This window comes from Schistocerca americana, chromosome 2 (genome assembly GCF_021461395.2).
Source record: "Schistocerca americana isolate TAMUIC-IGC-003095 chromosome 2, iqSchAmer2.1, whole genome shotgun sequence".
In the NCBI taxonomy this organism is placed as follows: domain Eukaryota; kingdom Metazoa; phylum Arthropoda; class Insecta; order Orthoptera; family Acrididae; genus Schistocerca; species Schistocerca americana.
The window spans coordinates 1131874642-1131894822 of record NC_060120.1 but is presented as its reverse complement, the minus strand read 5'-3'; the positions used below and the strand labels follow the sequence as shown (position 1 = coordinate 1131894822).

Here is a 20181-nt window from a genome sequence, read left to right as displayed (position 1 = left end):
ATTTAACACACCAAGTCTCTTTTACCAATCACTTTTAATATGTCCTACAGAATGTACTGTCTATCCTGTCCTTTTTTGAGATTACTGTTTTGTTGTACTTTTCTACAGGCATCATCTTACTTATTAGGAGTCAGTTCCTTCATGTTGTTGTTGTTGTGGTCTTCAGTCCTGAGACTGGTTTGATGCAGCTCTCCATGCTACTCTATCCTGTGCAAGCTTCTTCATCTCCCAGTACCTACTGCAACCTACATCCTTCTGAATCTGCTTAGTGTATTCATCTCTTGGTCTCCCTCTACGATTTTTACCCTCCACGCTGCCCTCCAATGCTAAATTTGTGATCCCTTGATGCCTCAAAACATGTCCTACCAACCGATCTCTTCTTCTAGTCAAGTTGTAGAGCTGCATGTACTCGGGAAAAATTACGGCTGTAGTTTCCCCTTGCTTTCAGCCGTTCGCAGTACCAGCACAGCAAGGTGTTTTGGTTAATGTTACAAGGCCAGATCAGTCAATCATCCAGACTGTTGCCCCTGCAACTACTGAAAAGGCTGCTGCCCCTCTTCAGGAACCACATGTTTGTCTGGCCTCTCAACAGATACCCCTCCGTTGTGGTTGCACCTACGGTACGGCCATCTGTCTCGCTGAGGCACGCAAGCCTCCCCACCAATGGCAAGGTCCATGGTTCATGGGGGGAGTTCCTTCATAGTCAACAGTTAAGGAATGGATGGCTGAATTCATATGTAGCATATGTCTCTGTAAGATGACTCATGAACAACTTCCTAGAATTACAATCAAATATGAAAATGCTGAGAAAGAACACAGTGTGATATTGCAAGATCAGTAATTAAAAAGATGTGCAAAACATTTGATGCCATGGCCATACCAGAAAGTGAGTGGCATGTCTGTTGAAGCCTGACTACAACCTAATGTGAAAAACAATTTGGGACAATCTGACACACAACTGATTCTATGCACCAATCTGTTCCCGTGGATGAAATGAAACAGCAGTTGCACAAAAATAGCCAAGGTGACTTAATCGGAGAGAAAGAGTGGTCATTGTTTTCTAGGATGCAAAAGGGATTTCTATTTTAGATTAGCTTGCAAGACTGAAACAATACCTCACAAATACAATGCAAGTATTCTGACTCAACTGGATGAAAAAATATGGAGCCAAGACCCAGGGGGAAAAAAAAAGTTTATTGTCAGTGAAATGCATATGGTCACAAAGGCACTTTCACAATAGGAAAACTGGGAGTTTCAAGTGTGAAGTCTTCAAATATCTATTCCATTCTCCAATTTTTTCACATTCTGACTTTAGCTTCTTCTTCTTTTCTTTTTGTATGAATGATTCACTTAAGACTACATGCGTCACAGCTCAAAACCGTTTTGTGAGTCAACAACTGGATATGTTTTCACTGGTCTGTCTCTTGTAACTCCGTTGGACACGGAGGTAGCAAATGAGGATGTAGGATGTCCATGACATACTGCTGTGCTGTCAGAGTGACCTGAAGTCATATCCGATGCTGCCCCACACGCCCTCTCCCTATGTCGTTGTCATACTCACTGACAACTGTCATCGCGGGTCTTGCAGAATGTCTCACTGCTGGTCACATGACAGGTGCAGGTGTGAAAGGGTTACTATGTGCTCGGCGTACATTACAGCAATTCTCCCATGGGCTCGTCAGACACGGTAAACCGGAAGCTTGCTGACAAGCACACCACCCTTACGTTCCCAAGCAGTCCAACATGGGGCCACTACCACATCTGAATGACTCACAAATCTGCATATTGCATAATTCAATCAGCCTGGCAAATGGAGACACCCAATTAGGCCCCTTCAAATTTTGTTGCGTGCTGATAATGCTGACTCACAGAAGTACAGGGCATCTGTGTCCTTCACAGGGATCACTCAACATCTTACACTCTTCACATCTCTTATAGCTCCTACCATTCTTGGTAACAATCCAAGACACAAACAAATCTAATGCAATCTGGTGGCCTATGTATCCATTTCAGAGAGTTGCGACTCTCATAATTTACCACTGGTATGCACACTCGTGAAACTACGTTGCTTCAGGGAGCTTCCCTTTTTTTTCTTCAAGCTGTTTAGTTCTTTGAATCCATTTTTCTTGTAGCTCAGAATAATTATTTTATTGTGTAGCAAACTTACAGACTAGCATTCTGGTCTGAGCTGTCGGAGTTGGCGGTCATGTGTGTGTGAGGTGTGCTTGCTTGTGTGAATGAATGGTGTGTATTTCTATTTCTTTTTCTGATGAAGGTTGTGGCCAAAAGCTTATGTGTAAGTGTCTTAACTGTGCCTGTCTGCATTTTAACGTGCCATCTTTATGGTAATTAGCACTCTATCTTTTCCTACACTGCTGATATTCCAACCTGGAGTTTCCATTGTTTGAACTTACGGTCTACTGTTTTATGTTGCAGTGCACTTCTACAAGTGTAATACACAAATGTTGCCTTAGGAAAGAGTCACAATAACATCCATGTCTACCGTTTGCTATTTTTTACGAAATAGCACATCACACTCGAAATTTAACTTAGCCAATGAAATAAGTTTGAAGATTTATTGTGTGTAAGAGACACGAGGGCCCACTGTGTGGGAAATGTGGGAAGTTCTGTGCAGAGATGGAGTTATCCACAGACGCAGTAAGTCTTGGGAGCTATACGGGTGTTTAAACATCGACACCTGCTGGGATGAGGGGCCACTTTCTCTGAGGTGGCGCTGTGCCAGCAACGAGCTCGACCCATTGATTAGCACCACAGATGACAATGAGCAACCAGCTTCTTCTCTGTGCAGAGATATAAAATTTATCGATTTTGGACATCTTTTGACAATCTGTCACATGGAGAACAATGTTTACTCTGGCAATTTTAACACTAATCTAGTGTTCTGCAACATATTAATGTGAAATGTTGTCTATGATGTTGAAGCGTGTAAGTTAAACTGATATCTGAGAATTTGTTGTTTTTGTGGCATTATCTGGAAAATGGCCTCTCTTGCAGCTCCAGGCATAAATGTCAAGTGAAGAAGAATAATTAGCACAGCACACTGGAACCGAGTAGGGATCCGGTTTACTGCTCGGCCACTAAATTAGCATATCGTGAGTACACCAGAAGAGACGCTGTACACACTTGCATATACTACATACACAAGTACAAGCATCGATCAAGCTACCGCGAAACTGCACTCTGTGTGACTCATCACTACATCAGAATACTGTAAATGTGGTGATTCCAATTTCTTAAGGTCTCTTCCTGTTTGTTTTCATCAGTAGGATCTTATTTTTCAAGTATGTGGGAATCCAATGAGCTGCCTGTTTGGATACATTCTTTCTGTATGTCCCACAAGTTGGATTCCTTGGAGACACATTGTAACAAGAGCTTTTAGGAATTTGCCTGGAGATTTCACACTGGGTTCTGTGTGATGTATCCCACCCTTTATTCTTGGACCTAAGATTTTTACTACAATTTTACATTCTTCTAATTCAGTTTGCTGTTTTCATGTCTTGTGTTGGACAAAGAGTCTCTCTCATGCATAAAGAAATTCTAATTTGATCACTGTTGTACAATGTTAGATTTTAGAGTTCCAGGAAAAATACTTTTAGTTAACTGAGAGACAGTTTGTACTTTCTGAAGTCTGGATTCTATGGCCTTCTTTTCATTATGATGTTCAGTGGTCTTTTTCACCAAATTATTTAAACTATTTAACACCGAATACTATGTCATTGCCTATATAAGTTCACCCAGTGCCATTTTGGTATCAGCCAAGAATTTTTTCTCCAGGTGAAATTAGTAGTCCAATTTTCCTAGCTTGCTCCCTTAATATTTCAAACTGCTTTAGCATATCAGTGATGTTTTTGTCAATTAGTATTATGTCATCGGTATAGGTTACACAATATAATTCTATCTTTAAGTTTACGTTCTAGTCAGTGTAATAGTGCACCTGCTCTTCTCCATTATCTTACAATTTTCTTAGGGGCATAGTTGAATAGCAATGTGATATGCCATCCCATTTTCATATTCTTATGTCTGTCTTAAATTACACTGCTTGAAAAAAAGTGAGACACTCAGAAGGTGGGGAGAAAACAAATTGAAACATAGCTAATTTAGAGGGTATGTGATGTTATTTCAGTGACAACAAAACAGAGTCAAATTTACACAGAACTTATCAGTTTGAGCCCACTTATCAATACAGCAATGCACCCTGTCTGGCCTGGACAGTCCGGGAGGATGTCGTAAAGCTGCTGCATACCCTCCTGAGAAAGGTGATCCACAACTGTTGTAACTGGACATTGCAATCATGGATACAGGCAGTGGGATGGAGTTGACGTCCATGTTGGTCCCATAATGTTATATCGGGGACAGATATGGGGATTTTGCTGGCCACAGGAGTATATCAACATCACACAGACAATTTAAAGAGACACATACTACATGTGGACAAGCACCGGCCTGTTGAAAAATAGCACCACAATACTATTACACACTGCTGTACCATCAGAGTTCCCACGGCCATTACAAGCCGTGACCTGAAGTCATACCCAATGGCTCCCCACACCATGGGACTCCTTTGTGACCCACCCCCCCCAAAATGTGGAAGAATGGGACCTCTCCCCATCTCCCCGGGTCACTGTCAAACTTCTCCACGATAGTCATTTGGAGCAGTGCAGGACTGGGACTCATCAGTGAACATAATGTGACGCCATTCATTAGCAGTCCGTACTTCTTGATCATGGCACCACTTCACATGCAGTCATTTGCTTGGGTGTTAATGGCAGCCTATGCGCAGGACGGCAATTCCATAGTCTGGCTGCTCCTAGCTGTATGACACAGCATGTTGCAAGGAGACTATTACAGTGAACTCCTGTTTATCCGAAATGATCAGGACGGTGGTCAGTTCCGATAACGAAAATTCCAGATAAATCAAAGTCCCCCTGTTTTCACATGTGAACACTCCAAATTGCGTCAATATTGCGAAATACGATCGTAAAACGTGCGTAGGGTATGTAAAACATTACTGATATGGTTGCAAATAACCCTACACTTTTTTACTGAAAAAATTGTGTTGACATGTTAAAAAGGCACCAAACTATGATTGAAAACTCAAAGTTTTTAAATGCTGTATAACAAAGCTCGTTTATTTTGCATTCTTACAGAAAAAATCTCCCTTATTTGGCAGCAGGAAAAAACAGGAGTTTTAATTTTATTACCTACTCTTTTGAATAAAAAATAAACTACTGAACAAAATTGTGAAACAAATCTAGAGATTACTCAAAGGAACGAAAAGTCTGTTCAGAGGAACTTTCAAGAAAAGTAAAAAAAAAAAAAAAAAAAACTTTTTAAGTTATGGACATAGAAGTTCTAGGATGCTTCATTAGAGTTTATTTTTTGGTAACGAAGTCACGAATGTCTTTTTTTCTTTTTTTTTTTTGCTTGAGAAACTATTGCTGCAACAATACATCTCCAACGTTGAAATCAAACTATTTCAGGATAAATCGTCTCCTCCTGTTGGCTGATGTACTCCAGGGCAGTTTGGATCACTTCGTAACAGAATGTGTGAGGAATATTTTTCTCTGATTCATCATCAGAAACATAGTCTTCTAACGCTTTATGATCGGTCACAATTTGGACGATTTCATCCTCAGTCACATGAAAAAATGCCATTTTCCATCCACTCTTCAATGTCTTCGAAGTGTGTGTCTTTACAACCAGCTTCTCCAGTAAATTCACCAAAATTATGTCAGCTTGAGTTTCGGTGTTGTCTCCTCCTTCCCACCACTTAGGTTGCCTTACGATCTAAGAGTTTTTTCCAAGACCTAACAAGAGGAACTGGAGGAATTAGATTCCAAGCTTCAGCAATCAATGAATGACACTTAAAACATCAATTTTTTTAAGAGCTTCCACAAAATCATCTGCAGCATCAATCACACCTATTAAGTATTCCAGCATCTTGTGTCTGTAATGTTTTTCCATCGCCTCAAGAATACCTTGGTCCATCGGTTGACATAGAGATGTGACATTTTGTGGAAGAAATACAACTTTGATATCCCCATCTTGCAGATCACCTGGGTGAGAAGGAGCATTGTCCACAAGAAGTAGCGCTTTTCAAGGAAGTCCTTTTCCTTCCATGTAATTTACTACAGCTGAAACAAACTCTGCCTGGAACCACTCTCTGAAGATGGCACGGCACTGTTCATACATGCCTTAAGACTGATTCGTGTACCTCAGTGGGAAAGCTGGTTGGTTGGTGTCTAAATGCTCTTGGTGTTTTGGATTTGCCAATTAAAGTAAGACACAGTTTATGATTGCCAGTGGCATTACTGCAAGTGAGGACAGTAAATCTTTCTTTGATTTTTTTGTATCTGGAAGCCATTTCTTCTTCTTTAGAGGCAAGGGTTTTCGTTGGCAGCATTTTGTAATTCAACCCAGTTTCATCACATTTGTAAAGTTGATTGTCAGTATAGCCTCCTTTGTCAATGATTGTGTGCAGTTTCTTCTTAAAATCAGCATAGGAGCTTCATCCCCAGATAATGATTTGGCACTGATGGCAATTTCATGGCTGCCATGCTGCTTCTTGAAATGATCCTGCCAGCCATTACTTCCGAGGAATTCTTGCTTCTTTCCTTCTATCAGCTCATTAGCTCATTTTGACAAATTAGAGGACCTGAAACTGACACACCTTTGGCTCTTATTTATTCGTGCCACAAAAATAATGCCTCTTCTAACTGAGGATGTGCACCTTTTCTCATTGTTTTTCAAGATTTCACTGCGCTGCCCAATGCTTGGATGGAACAAAAATTTTTCAATTCCTGATCGATTTGTCTTCCGATCAGTAATTGTACTCCTACTCTGCAGCAACTTTTGTGGGTGGCTCACCAGCATCAATTCTCTGCAAAGTGTGATGCTCTTTTTCCAACAAGATCACATTCACTTTATGTTACGTGCCCGTAGTCACGTTCAGTGTTCTTTTTACAGACACTCGACTGAGTCCTTTATGGTTTTTGGCCCCTTTTATCTCTGGACACTTTAAGGCACATAGTGGGAGCACAAAACCTCAAATCAGAAACACACAAATGCACAACTTGACAACACTCGAGATGCACTAGACAAACTTTTGATTTTTGAAACCAGGCTGTGGCAGCCATCAAATGAAAGCATTCGATACATCTATGCCATTTCCTCTGTTCTACCCAAGCCCACGTGGCAACACAACAGGGTGTTGTACGTTCACTGTTAAACACTCAGCTTTGATGTACCGACAACAAGTGGAAAGTGTTAGGCGGCGCACTCTAATTGTCAGTTTCGACAGGCCTACGTTGCGCTCCATAGAACAATACTGTATGTACTGTACTTCCAAGGAGTTCCAATAGATGGCAGTGGCATGAAACCATGCAATACAAATAAGAAACGCACTAGAGCTTCAACCAACACACGCACGAATTGACGATACTTGGACTTTTGACACGCACCAGTGCACTGATTAGCAGTAGATTGCCAAAAAACACCAGCAAATGCTTGGCTCCAGGTGCACGCAAATTGAAATTTGTCAAGTGTCAATCTAGCTAGCCAAAAGTGTAGCTGCACAAGAGTTTACTGTACTTGTTCTCAGATGGCAGTCACAGACGTGAACAGGTTACAATGTACTCAGTACACTACACAGTGATGCTCCCTTGTAGTGGTCTGATGTAGTCAACTGGAACATTGATGATGAGTAAGCCCTTACTTTCCAACATCAGGCCACTGTCAGATCCAAATACTCCAAAAATACAGATGTTGCAAGGTTTAACCAGGGGACCAAATGGACATCCACAATGAGGTTTCTTTCAAACTCTCATCAGATAATGCTGTCTCACACCAATATGCAGCACCTTCATATCCTCCAGAGTGATGATTCAACATCTGACGCTATTCACATCCCTTATATACCACACGATGCTTGCTAAACAGCAATAAAAAAAAAGAACACTAATGAATAATGAAGGAAAAGACAGACTGCTACTTACCATAAAGAAGATACCTTAGGCTGCAGATGGGAAGAATTAAAAGACACTTACATAAAGCTTTCAGCCACAGCCTTCATCAGTAAGTAGTAATCTGTCTTTTCCAACATTGTTGATATTCCTACTGGAGTTTCCATTGTTTCAAGGACACTGATGCTTTTCTGTGAGTGTTTGCTTTATGATGTTTTCTGCATTTTAGCTTTTTTTTAAAAAAGAAAAAAAAAGAAAGAAAGAAAGAAACAAAAAGATTTGTTGCTGGAAAACTTCTGAAGTCCAATAAAGGAGTTACAACAGCCATATATGGTTATCTGGTGGACCTTGCAGAACCAAATTCTAGGGCTGAAATATACTGTTGACCAATGGGCATTAATCAGAATGAATACTAAATAAAAAATTAAATCCAAGTTTACACAAAAAACACAGGTTCTATCACTGTTGCTTTTCATTCTATTTTGCTCTTATGTTTGCTATGACTTGTTAAGCAGAAATTTTCTTTCTATCTACAGAGTTACATTTGCTGTAATGTATCTTACCTTCATGTTGTTTCTTCTTTCTTCTCACTGCTGCCCCAATCATGGCAAGCAAGTCATCCTCACTGCATTTGCTTCGTATTGCATCTCTGAAACAACAGTTAAAACACCCGTTAAACAGTACCAGGCAATTACCACACAGTGAAATGTTGGTACACTAAAAAGGAAGAAAAACTTTGCAGAAATCTTCAACAGTAATCTTGTAGTCTGCAGTAGGCAACAGCAGGATAACAAACCCACTGGACAAGAATGGGAAAGTCATGATAGAAGTTACTTTTATTTTTATAAATAAACAGGTATCTTACACAAATGCTCAAGAGTATACATAGGATCTCGGGCTGAAGAGGTGGAGCAGAAACTGACATTAGTTTTGTTGAAGAGGGAGTACTGGAACACAGCACAATTTCTTGCAAAATGAAGCCAAATTTATTGATAAACTCTTAATTAATTGCCAAGCTCACTAATGTGATCATTTTACGACAGGTACTTACTGCTTGGAGTATATGTGACTTTTCAGGCTTGCCTGATAGATCTGTTGCAAAAACACTTTGGGTTCCCCACCAGATAACATTATGCAAGCCCCTCCCTCAATATTTCAGTGACACAACGTTTTGGCATCTTCAGGTGGTGGTGATTTCCACCATCACTGCTGCAAGATGCAACTGGCAATTTCCACGTGACAGCTTTGAAATTTATCATGTGGATGTCTATGACCATCATATTTAGAATTCAGAGGATTTCATAGAATACCTGAAGATGCTTAAACTAGAACTTTCAGATCTTTTAGTTAGCTCAAATGTTATATCATTACTTACAAAAGTGTCCCTGCAGCCCTCATTAGAGGTTATTAGCAGCAAGTTTGAGAAAGAAATTGTGATGCTGTTTAAACATGTGCATACCTCATCCTATTTCTTATGTAACACCAACTACTTTAATCAAGTGGACAGTGTTCCCATGGGAGATCCTCTATTTCCCTTAGTAAATATCCAACATTCCTCCTTCTGGCAGAATGCTGAAGAGACATTTGTGGTGTGGCCCACATAATACAGACACTACCTATGTCCCTGCAGCATTTGCACTCGCTCCATCTGAATATTCAGTTCACTGTGGAAGTACAAAAAGATAGCAGCTTACCATTCCTGGATGTCACGGTTAGAAGAAAAGCTGACATAGCACTGGGGCTTAGTCTCTACTGCAAACTGATACACGCAGAGTTATATTTGAGGTCCAAAAGTTGCCGTCACCCTGCACAATGTGGTAGTGTCTTACACTCCCTGGCACATAGAGCACACGTGATTTCAGATACCGACAGTCTGCCTGGTGAACTGTAACACCTAAGAACAGTGTTCCAGCAGAATGTTTATTCTTGTAAACAGATTTGCAATGTGTTCTGAGCAAAGCAAGTTCAGTGTAGGGATGTAAATGAAGATACTTAGACAAGCACTGCAAATGGCTTTCTTGCCATATTTCAGTGGCATGTTTTCAAAATTAAAAGAATCGCTAAGAGAAACAGAATCAAGTGTGTTTTTCGTCTACCAGCAAAACTAAGGAATTGTTTGTGTTCAGTTAAAGACAATCTTGACCTTAGAAAACACAGATCATATATAAGATCTGATGCCATTATGGGAAACCTTATATAGGGCAGACACCTCACATTGTGCAAGAACACTGTGTTCAACAGCGCTGACAAAAATGCCACCCAGTAAATTAATGGTAGCAGAACACTGCCTGAATACAGGGCACCACACGTTTCCCAAGAGGACTGAAATTTTATCCTCAGCATCATCACTCTAGGACTGTGTTTTTAAGAATGAGGCATGTATCCATACGGTGGGCAATCTTACCAACAGGAATATGGAATTTTGACTAAGCACTGCCCAGAATCCAGCACTGACTGCCATGAAATTAAAACAGTAGAAACCAGATCCTCCGATGTATGACCTGATGCAGTACCTTGCAGAGAGTTAATTCAGCTCTTAACCACACGAGTGTCCAGAAGTGCAGTCATTGCCCACAACACATAAGCAGAAGGCTACTATGAATGGCATTTACATCCAACTGGGAGTGCCTGTCCACACATTCGTACTCCTGCTTCTAGCCTGACAAATTTCAATTCTGCTGTGCGAATATCACCAGCCACATCTTGCAGCAGTGATGACAGGACCCACCACTACCTGAAGATGACGAACAGTTGTGTTGGTGAAATATTGTGAGGCTTGGACAAAGTTATTCAGTGGCAAATCTGAGAAGATTTGTATACATTATTTTTCTGTGACGCAGGTAATGTGCAGCAAAATGTGATAACTTTCTGCATTTTCCTTTTTGTACATTTCAAAATACCCCAAAAATTGGTGAGAAACACTGAACATATGACATAACCAGATGACACACCCCACAGCATGTGCAGCAGTCGGGGTTGAGTGTAAATGAATGATTGAGCAGTGCAATACTTTCATTTGAGCAAACAGAGCAAATTTCGAAAACATTTTGTAAATATGATCTGTTGTAAATGTAGATGTTAAAAATTATTGTCCCTGCTGTAATCAAGCAAAAGCAGTTCTGATTTTGTGTTTATTGCTTCTGTCCCTTCTCTTGTTAGTAAAGAAAACATAGGTCATTTAATGGCGATGATGCTATTCTGAAGTTTATACTCATCTACTTGTTATGCAATATGGTAGGTTTTCATTGTACTGTACTTTGCAAGAAATCAAGGAAACTGCAAGACCGGTAAATAAAATAATAAACTTCTATATATAAAAATAAAGATGAGGTGACTTACCGAACGAAAGCACTGGCAGGTCGATAGACACACAAACATACACACAAAATTCAAGCTTTCGCAACAAACTGTTGCCTCATCAGGAAAGAGGGAAGGAGAGGGGAAGACGAAAGGAAGTGGGTTTTAAGGGAGAGGGTAAGGAGTCATTCCAATCCCGGGAGTGGAAAGACTTACCTTAAGGGGAAAAAAGGACAGGTATACACTCGCACATATCCATCCACACATAAAGACACAAGCAGACATATATTATCTGCTTGTGTCTGTATGTGTGGATGGATATGTGCGTGTGTGCGGGTGTATACCTGTCCTTTTTCCCCCTAAGGTAAGTCTTTCCGCTCCCGGGATTGGAATTTTACTATCATAACTTTTTTTTTTTTTTTTTTTTTTTTTTTTTTTTTTTTTTTTTTACTTGTACCACACATATTCCACACGGTTCATGCTCACTCCTTCAATGATACTGCCCATCCTTCTCTAGTGTGTGAGTTGTCCCTGCTTTCCTGCGTGTTTGTTGGTTTAAACACCCTTGTTTCAAAAGAGAGTGACAGCTTAGAACAGTCTTGTCAACATTTTGTATTTTTATTTAGCAATTATAGTTTGAGCCTTATAGGTGAATGTCACAAGATATTGTCAACCACTGCATTCACTAGATGGGAATGGGGTTCATGGGGTTCATTTTTTAAGTTGCTGTTATCTTTTTCATCCTATGTTGGACTAGCTTTTCCATACTCCCACTCTATTTTACGTAGCCAAACAGTTATCTGCCCTTGCAAACTTGCTCCTTTACTACCAAGTCAACTAATACTGGGCAGCATAACAGAAGTTCCAATATCCAGTCTTTCACCACAATTCACCTACACACACTTTTCACTCACTGATTTTCTTTTTTCAATGTCATAAATATTTTGCTTTCACAGGCTGCTGTGCTTTGAACATAAAATTGTAGGAACATCTGCCTCACATGTCTTTTTTTTTTTTTTTTTTAATTAAAGAATATGTTCCTTGCTTATTCCTATTTGCTTCTGATACATTTCCATTCTCACTTTTATTTTCTTTTGATCCATTTCTTTTTTCTTTGATAGACAAGTCAAACAACAATGGCAATATGTTGCAGCCCCCTGTGTTTCACCCTACTTACTATGAACTTACTTTTCTTAGCTTCCAATTTTATTAGTCATTTGGTTTTTAAGATACTTAAATTAATTGTTTGACCCTGTATTTTTATATCTTATTTTACCTTCGGTTGATAAAGGATTTCTGGTATGCTCACAAAGAGAGAGCTGATTCTTCCCACCCCTCACCCCCCTTACCATGTCCTGAAACAAACTTATCGCCAAGTCTTAGTCTAGTCATCAATTTAAAAGTGTCAGTTGTTGGTCCCATTGTCTAATAATTTGTACATTTATACACATGAAGTTCCAATTTTTATTTGGAACATATAGACTCTGATAATCATGAATCACAGTTGAAATGGCTCTGGGCACTATGGGACTTAACATCTGAGCCAAGGCAGGATTCAAACCTGCGACCGTAGCAGTCGCACAGTTCTGGACTGAAGCACCTAGAACCGCTCAGCAACGGTGGCTGGCGAATCATAGTTACCATCACATGGACAGAAATACTGTGTTAACTTTAATACAACACAGGGACATAGCCAAAAATGTCTTTACATAATTTCCAGTTCTGATTACTTTCCTTTAATTTAATCTCACAAATAGGTTAGTGTAACATGATGTTGACAGAGGCAAATTATATATACTCACAAATTATTTAGCTAGAGGTATCTGGTTTGTATGTCTGGGAGGGAGGAGGGTGCAAGCTGAAAACTTCAAGAAAAGATTACTCATTTCATACCTGCTGGATTTAACTGCAGTTTATCTCTTCCATATACCAACCACATACCTAATGTGCATGGCAAACAGTTTGAAAGTATTATTCTATACTCAGCATTTGGAACTATCAGTTCCTTCATGAGAGAGGAAAGAGGGATAAGTTTCTGAAGGTCTCAAAGGTCACTCGGACTCCATGACTAATGTGAGGACAAGAGGAACGAATGTGTCTATAAGAAGTTTTGGAATTTCACCTCCTGAAGGTAAAATACTGATCAGTCTGTCAGTCTTCTAGTAATTTTATGGTTTCCTCGCATGAATTTTCACTTGGACATGATTATTCTATGTTTCATCACTCACCTGAGAGATATCTCTGAATACCCAAAGAGACACACCTCCAAATTGCCATCAGCTGTTATCTGTAAACGGTTGCACGTGCCACAGAAGTGTTCACTCATTGAGGTAATAAATCCCACACGTCCCTTGAAGCCCAGGACATGGTATGCCTGCAAAAAGAAATTGTAAGAAAATAGCTACTGCTGTTGTGTAAATACTATAAATGTGTTGCTCACCAAGTGGAGGAAGGAGAAAATGTGCATTAAGGGGAGTTTGAACGCCCTATCCTGACAATGTTAAATTTGGTGACTTAACTTCCCCGTATTTCAGGAACAACTGTAGCCATTGACAAGAAACTTTTACAGGACATTAAACTATATGTTCTGAGTCTTACAATAATTGCATTTCAGCCACTGCTTTTGGAAATGCAATTTTTTAATTACACAGTTAAAATTTTGTGTACTTTTTTGTATGTTATTCTAAATAATTTTATTTATGCATAATATTATGTTCTTCTTTTAGTTCAGAAGACTCAGAATACGTATGTTATTACTCCCTGAAAATTTTAATTCGCTACTCGAAGTAGTTTCTGAGATTTAGGGAAAAATGCAAGAGAAAATCTAAATTTTCAAGAAGAGTTTTTAAAGTTTTAATAGACTGTAACTCAATATATGCTTAACATTTTATTTTTAGTCACTCAGAAGCACCCTGCACCATACTGTATATCATCCTCTTGACCTTTTTTAAGTTTTTTCTTGTTTTCTTCTTTCTGGACTCCGTAGTGGCCAACTGTGCTGCATACAGTGCTTTACCATTGCAAACCTTGTCCATCCATTCAAATTCTCTGATGCAGTTTGCTCCAGAATTAATTCCCATATGTTGTAGCACTTTCACGCTACCAATGTTGCCATCATTAAAAGCAATAACAGCATGACTGACCCCCACTTTAGTGCCTTCATTACAAGAAAAACATTTTTTGGTCTACATCTACATCTACATCCATACTCCTCAAGCCACCTGACGGTGTAGGCTACCTTGAGTACCTCTATTAGTTCTCCCTTCTATTCCAGTCTCGTATTGTTCGTGGAAAGAAGGATTGTTGGTATGCCTATGTGCGGGCTCTAACCTCTCTCATTTTATCCTCATCGTCTCTTCGCGAGATATACGTAGGAGGGAGCAATATACTGCTTGACTCCTCGGTGAAGGTATGTTCTCGAAACTTCAACAAAAGCCCGCACAGAGCTACTGAGCGTCTCTCCCGCAGAGTCTTCCACTGGAGTTTATCTAACATCTCCGTAATGCTTTCATGATTACTAAATGATCCTATAACGAAGCATGCTGCTCTCTGTTGGATCTTCTCTATCTCTTCTATCAACCCTATCTGGTACGGATCCCACACTGCTGAGCAGTATTCAAACAGTGGGCGAACAAGTGTACTGTAACCTAATTCCTTTGTTTTCAGATTGCATTTCCTTAGGATTCTTCCAATGAACCTCAGTCTGGCATCTGATTTACCCACGATCAACTTTATATGATCATTCCATTTTAAATCACTCCTAATGCATACTCCCAGATAATTTATGGAATTAACTGCTTCCAATTGCTGACCTGTTATATTGTAGCTAAATGATATGGGATCTTTCTTTCTATGTATTCGCAGCACATTACACTTGTCTACATTGAGATTCAATTGCCATTCCCTGCACCATGCATCAATTTGCTGCAGATCATCCTGCATTTCAGTACAATTTACCATTGTTGCAACCTCTTGATATACCACAGCATCATCCGCAAAAAGCCTCAGTGAACTTCCGATTTCATTCACAATGTCATTTATGTATATTGTGAATAGCAACAGTCCTACGACACTCCCCTGCAGTACACCTGAAATTACTCTTACTTCGGAAGACTTCTCTCCATTGAGAATGACATGCTGCATTCTGTTATCTAGCAACTCTTCAATCCAATCACATAATTGGTCTGACAGTCCATATGCTCTTAAATTGTTCATTAAACGATTGTGGGGAACTGTATCGAACGCCTTGCGGAAGTCAAGAAACACAGCATCTACCTGGGAACCCGTGTCTAAGGCCCTCTGAGTCTCGTGGACGAATAGCGCGAGCTGGGTTTCACACGATCGTCTTTTTCGAAACCCATGCTGATTCCTACAGAGTAGATTTCTAGTTTACAGAAAAGTCATAATACTCGAACATAATACATGTTCTAAAATTCTACAACTGATCGACGTTAGAGATATAGGTCTACAGTTCTGCACATATGTTCGACGTCCCTTCTTGAAAACGGGGATGACCTGTGCCCTTTTCCAATTCTTTGGAACACTACGATCTTGTAGAGACCTACGGTACACTCCTGCAATAATGGGGGCAAGTTCCTTCGCATACTCTGTGTAATATTGAACTGGTATCCCATCAGGTCCAGCGGCCTTTCCTCTTTTGAGTGATTTTAATTGTTTCTCTATACCTCTGTCATCTATTTCAATATCTACCATTTTGTCATCTGTGCGACAATCTAGAGAAGGAACTACAGTGCAGTCTTCCTCTGTGAAACAGCTTTGGAAAAAGACATTTAGTATTTCGGCCTTTAGTCCATCATCCTCTGTTTCAGTACCTTTTTGGTCACAGAGTGTCTGGACATTTTGTTCTGATTCACCTACCGCTTTGACATAGGAGCAAAATTTCTTAGGATTTCCTGCCAAGTCAGTACATAGAACTTTACTTTCGAATTCATTTAACGCCTCTCGCATGGCCCTCCTCACATTACATTTCGCTTTGCGTAATTTTTGTTTGTCTGCAAGGTGTTGGCTATGTTTATGTTTGCTGTGAAGTTCCCTTTGCTTCCGCAGCAGTTTTCTAACTCGGTTGTTGTACCACGCTGGCTCTTTTCCATCTCTTACGATCTTGCTTGGCACATACTCATCTGACGCATATTGTACGATGGTTTTGAACTTTGTCCACTGATCCTCAACACTATCTGTACTTAAAACAAAACTTTTGTGTTGAGCCGTCAGGTACTCTGAAATCTGATTTTTGTCACTTTTGCTAACCAGAAAAATCTTCGTACCTTTTTTAATATTTCTATTTACGGCTGAAATCATCGATGCAGTAACCGCTTTATGATCACTGATTCCCTGTTCTGCGTTAACTGTTTCAAATAGTTCAGGTCTGTTTGTCACTAGAAGGTCTAATATGTTATCGCCACGAGTCGGTTCTCTGTTTAACTGCTCAAGGTAGTTTTCAGATAAAGCTCTTAAAAAATTTCACTGGATTCTTTGTCCCTGCCACCCGTTATGAAAGTTTGAGTCTCCCAGTCTATATCCGGAAAATTAAAATCTCCACCCAGAACTATAACATGTTGGGCAAATCTACTCGAAATATTTTCCAAATTATCCTTCAGGTGCTCAGCCACAACAGCTGCTGAGCCAGGGGGCCTATAGAGACATCCCATTACCATGTCTGAGCCTGCTTTAACCGTGACCTTCACCCAAATTATTTCACATTTCGGATCTCCGTCAATTTCCTTCGATACTATTGCACTTGTTATTGCTTTAAACATGCCTCCCCCTTCACTGTCCAGCCTGTCTCTGCGGTATACACTCCAATCTGAGTTTAGAATTTCATTACTGTTTACATCTGGTTTCAGCCAACTTTCTGTCCCTAGTACTATGTGGGCATTGTGACCACTTATTAATGAGAGCAGTTCTGGGACCCTTCTATAGACGCTCCTGCAGTTTACTATTAGCACATTAATATTGTTATTCCCTGTTGCATTTTGTCTACTCCTACCTTGCCGCATCTCAGGAGGTGTCTTGTCGGGCCTAGGGAGGGAATTCTCTAACCTAAAAAACCCACATGTGCACTCCACATATACTCCGCTACCCTTGTAGCCACTTCCTGCATGTAGTGCATGCGTGACCTATTCAGGGGGACCCTACATTTCTCCACCCGATAGCGGAGGTCGAGAAATTTGCACCCCAGATCTCCGCAGAATCGTCTGAGTCCCTGGTTTAAGCCTTCCACTCGGCTCCAAACCAGAGGATCACTATCGGTTCTGGGAACGATACTACAAATAGCTAGCTCAGATTCCACCCCGCGAGGCTTTCCGCCTTCACCAACTCCGCTAACCGCCTGAACGAACTGAGGATGACCTCTGAACCCAGACGGCAGGAGTCATTGGTGCCGACATGAGCAACAATTTGCAGTCGGGTGCACCCAGTGCTCTCTATCACTGCCGGCGCGGTCTCCTCCACATCTCGGATGAGACCCCCGGCAAGCAGACAGAGTGAACACTGACCTTCTTCCCCGACCTTTCCGCTATTTCCCTAAGCGGCTCCATCACCCGCCTAACGTTGGAGCTCCCAATAACTAATAAACCCCTCCCCCCATGTGCCTGCTCGGACCTTGCTGAAGGAGTGGCCACATGTCCACTCACAGGCAGAACGGGCGATGCCACACGGCCAGCCTCCACACTGACCCTCCACCTCGTGCGCCGCGAACGCCGCTGAACCCGCCACTCCCCTTGGGAAGAGGGTGGCACAACCGCGCCCGGTATCCGCAAAGATGTGTCGACAGCAGGGTCAGTGGGTGAAGCATGTAACACCTGGGGTGTACCATGCAATGCACCAGACTCACCACTGCCTGAAGACGGCTAACCGCGGCCATCAACACGTTCAGCTGTTTGCGAACAGTGGCCAGCTCCTCCTGTGTCCGTACACAGCAGTCTCACATCCTATCCATCTTAAGAAATCAATTTACTGTAGAGAGTTAATCAACTTATAACTAGACTGCTAATTCACTAAAGGCGGCTGATAGTTGACTACACTGTGGTTACTAGACACTTCCTGTAGAAAACAATGAAAATAGCACTACCTGTCTCTGGACTGTATTGAAAACAAACACTAGCACTACTGGCACTATGGCTGACTATATGGACTTTCTCTGACTGTATTCAAAACAAACACAAAATCTATGGAACACTGTTACTAGCACTCGACAATTAAAGCTTCCTAAAAGCAAAAACACACGGAAGAAGAAGTTACAAGTAAGAAAAATAGAGTTAATACTTAAATCAGCATAGCTCGCTGCACAGCAGACGTGACGCAGACGGCAGTTACGACGACACTGACGCTATAAGATTATTGAACGACTCATTGGGATTTTGAGTCTGACAATGCAGACACTTCTTCAATAATTCAGGATTGCCAGGTCTCTGTAAACAGGTTTTATGATATCCACAACTGCTGCTGGGATATAATGTTTATGGCTGTATGACCTGTTTGAGTACTGGGCATTGCGGTAATTGCACCATGAACCAGATCCAGGAGGGCATGACCAACACATTCCAGTTCTGTGATAAGCTTCTCACCATAAGGCTGAGTGGCTACTACACTGTTATATGCATTTGAGTCTGCACAACCTAAGAACTTAGTGTAACACACTCCCCTTTAGTTTACAGATCGATTATACATTTCAACAGCTGCACAGGCCTCCGTACGACTAGTTGTCCTTCATAATTTCTGTCACAGATATGCCCTTCTTCATTACCTGATTTATACTTATAACAATGTTTGGTTAAAATCTGGAAATCTATTAGCTTTCCAGTATCCACCACTGGTCACTGTAGCAACAGAATTCTTAGAACTTCAGCTGCGCTTCTACCAAGTGCCCCAAAAGCTACTGATATGTCAATCATACCATCGTTTATTTCAGCAGCTTCATTTGCAGCACCCTTAATTGACTCACATGCAGTGGATTTCACAGCAGCTCCAATAAATCCTGCATACTTGTCCATTTTACAAAGTGGGCGTGGCATATACATCACGACACACATTGTTTCTGCTGCAGTGTGTCCTTTGCCAATAGCTCTCAATCCATAAAACCACCTAGCATTTATTTCAAAATAATTATCTTTACACTTATCAGAACTCCAAAATGAATGAGTATATTTACAACTGGCAGAATTAATGATAAGTTTCCTGGCTAGTCCATTTGATACCTCAATGTCTTCATGTAAACTAACTGGCCCTCCACATATGTACAACACACACATTCACATAACACCCCTGTTACGATGTGTAGATGTATCAGAATATAACCTAACCTACCATTTACATGAGTTTTGTTTTGAGATAACTGTGTTATCACTATGTTTTATTTTAATCTTCGAAGCACTAATGGGTGTTTCTCTAGATACTCATGAGTTTGCGAGTATTTCATTGTCTGTAACTTCACACACCACATGCTGAACACAATGTTTCTCTTTATTCAAAAATTTATTACCATGAAACCCACATTTCTTAAAAACACTTCATTTTGGAGTCATACTTTTTGAGAGATTTACCAGTCTATTCGTCACTATTCCTCAGAAAAATGTTAGCACTTCGATATACAAAGCATGTTTATACTATGAAAAGATACGATACTATTTTTGACAGAGCTACCAATACAAACACATAATTTAACCTTTATAACACAGCAATCCACAGCTTTCTACAGGGTGGTCCATTGATAGTGACCGGGCCAAATATCTCACATAATAAGCATCAAATGAAAAAACTACAAAGAACGAAATTCGTCTAGCTTGAAGGGAGAAACCAGATGGCGCTATGGTTGGCCTGGTAGATGGCACTGCCATGGGTCAAACTCATATCAACTGCATTTTTTTAACATAGGAACCCCCAT

At 40.6% G+C, this 20181-nt stretch overlaps 1 pseudogene; it reads right to left on the bottom strand.

The window, feature by feature from the left end:
• LOC124594729 overlaps nucleotides 1–20181 on the bottom strand; it is a 107670-nt pseudogene that overhangs the window by 56587 nt on the left and 30902 nt on the right.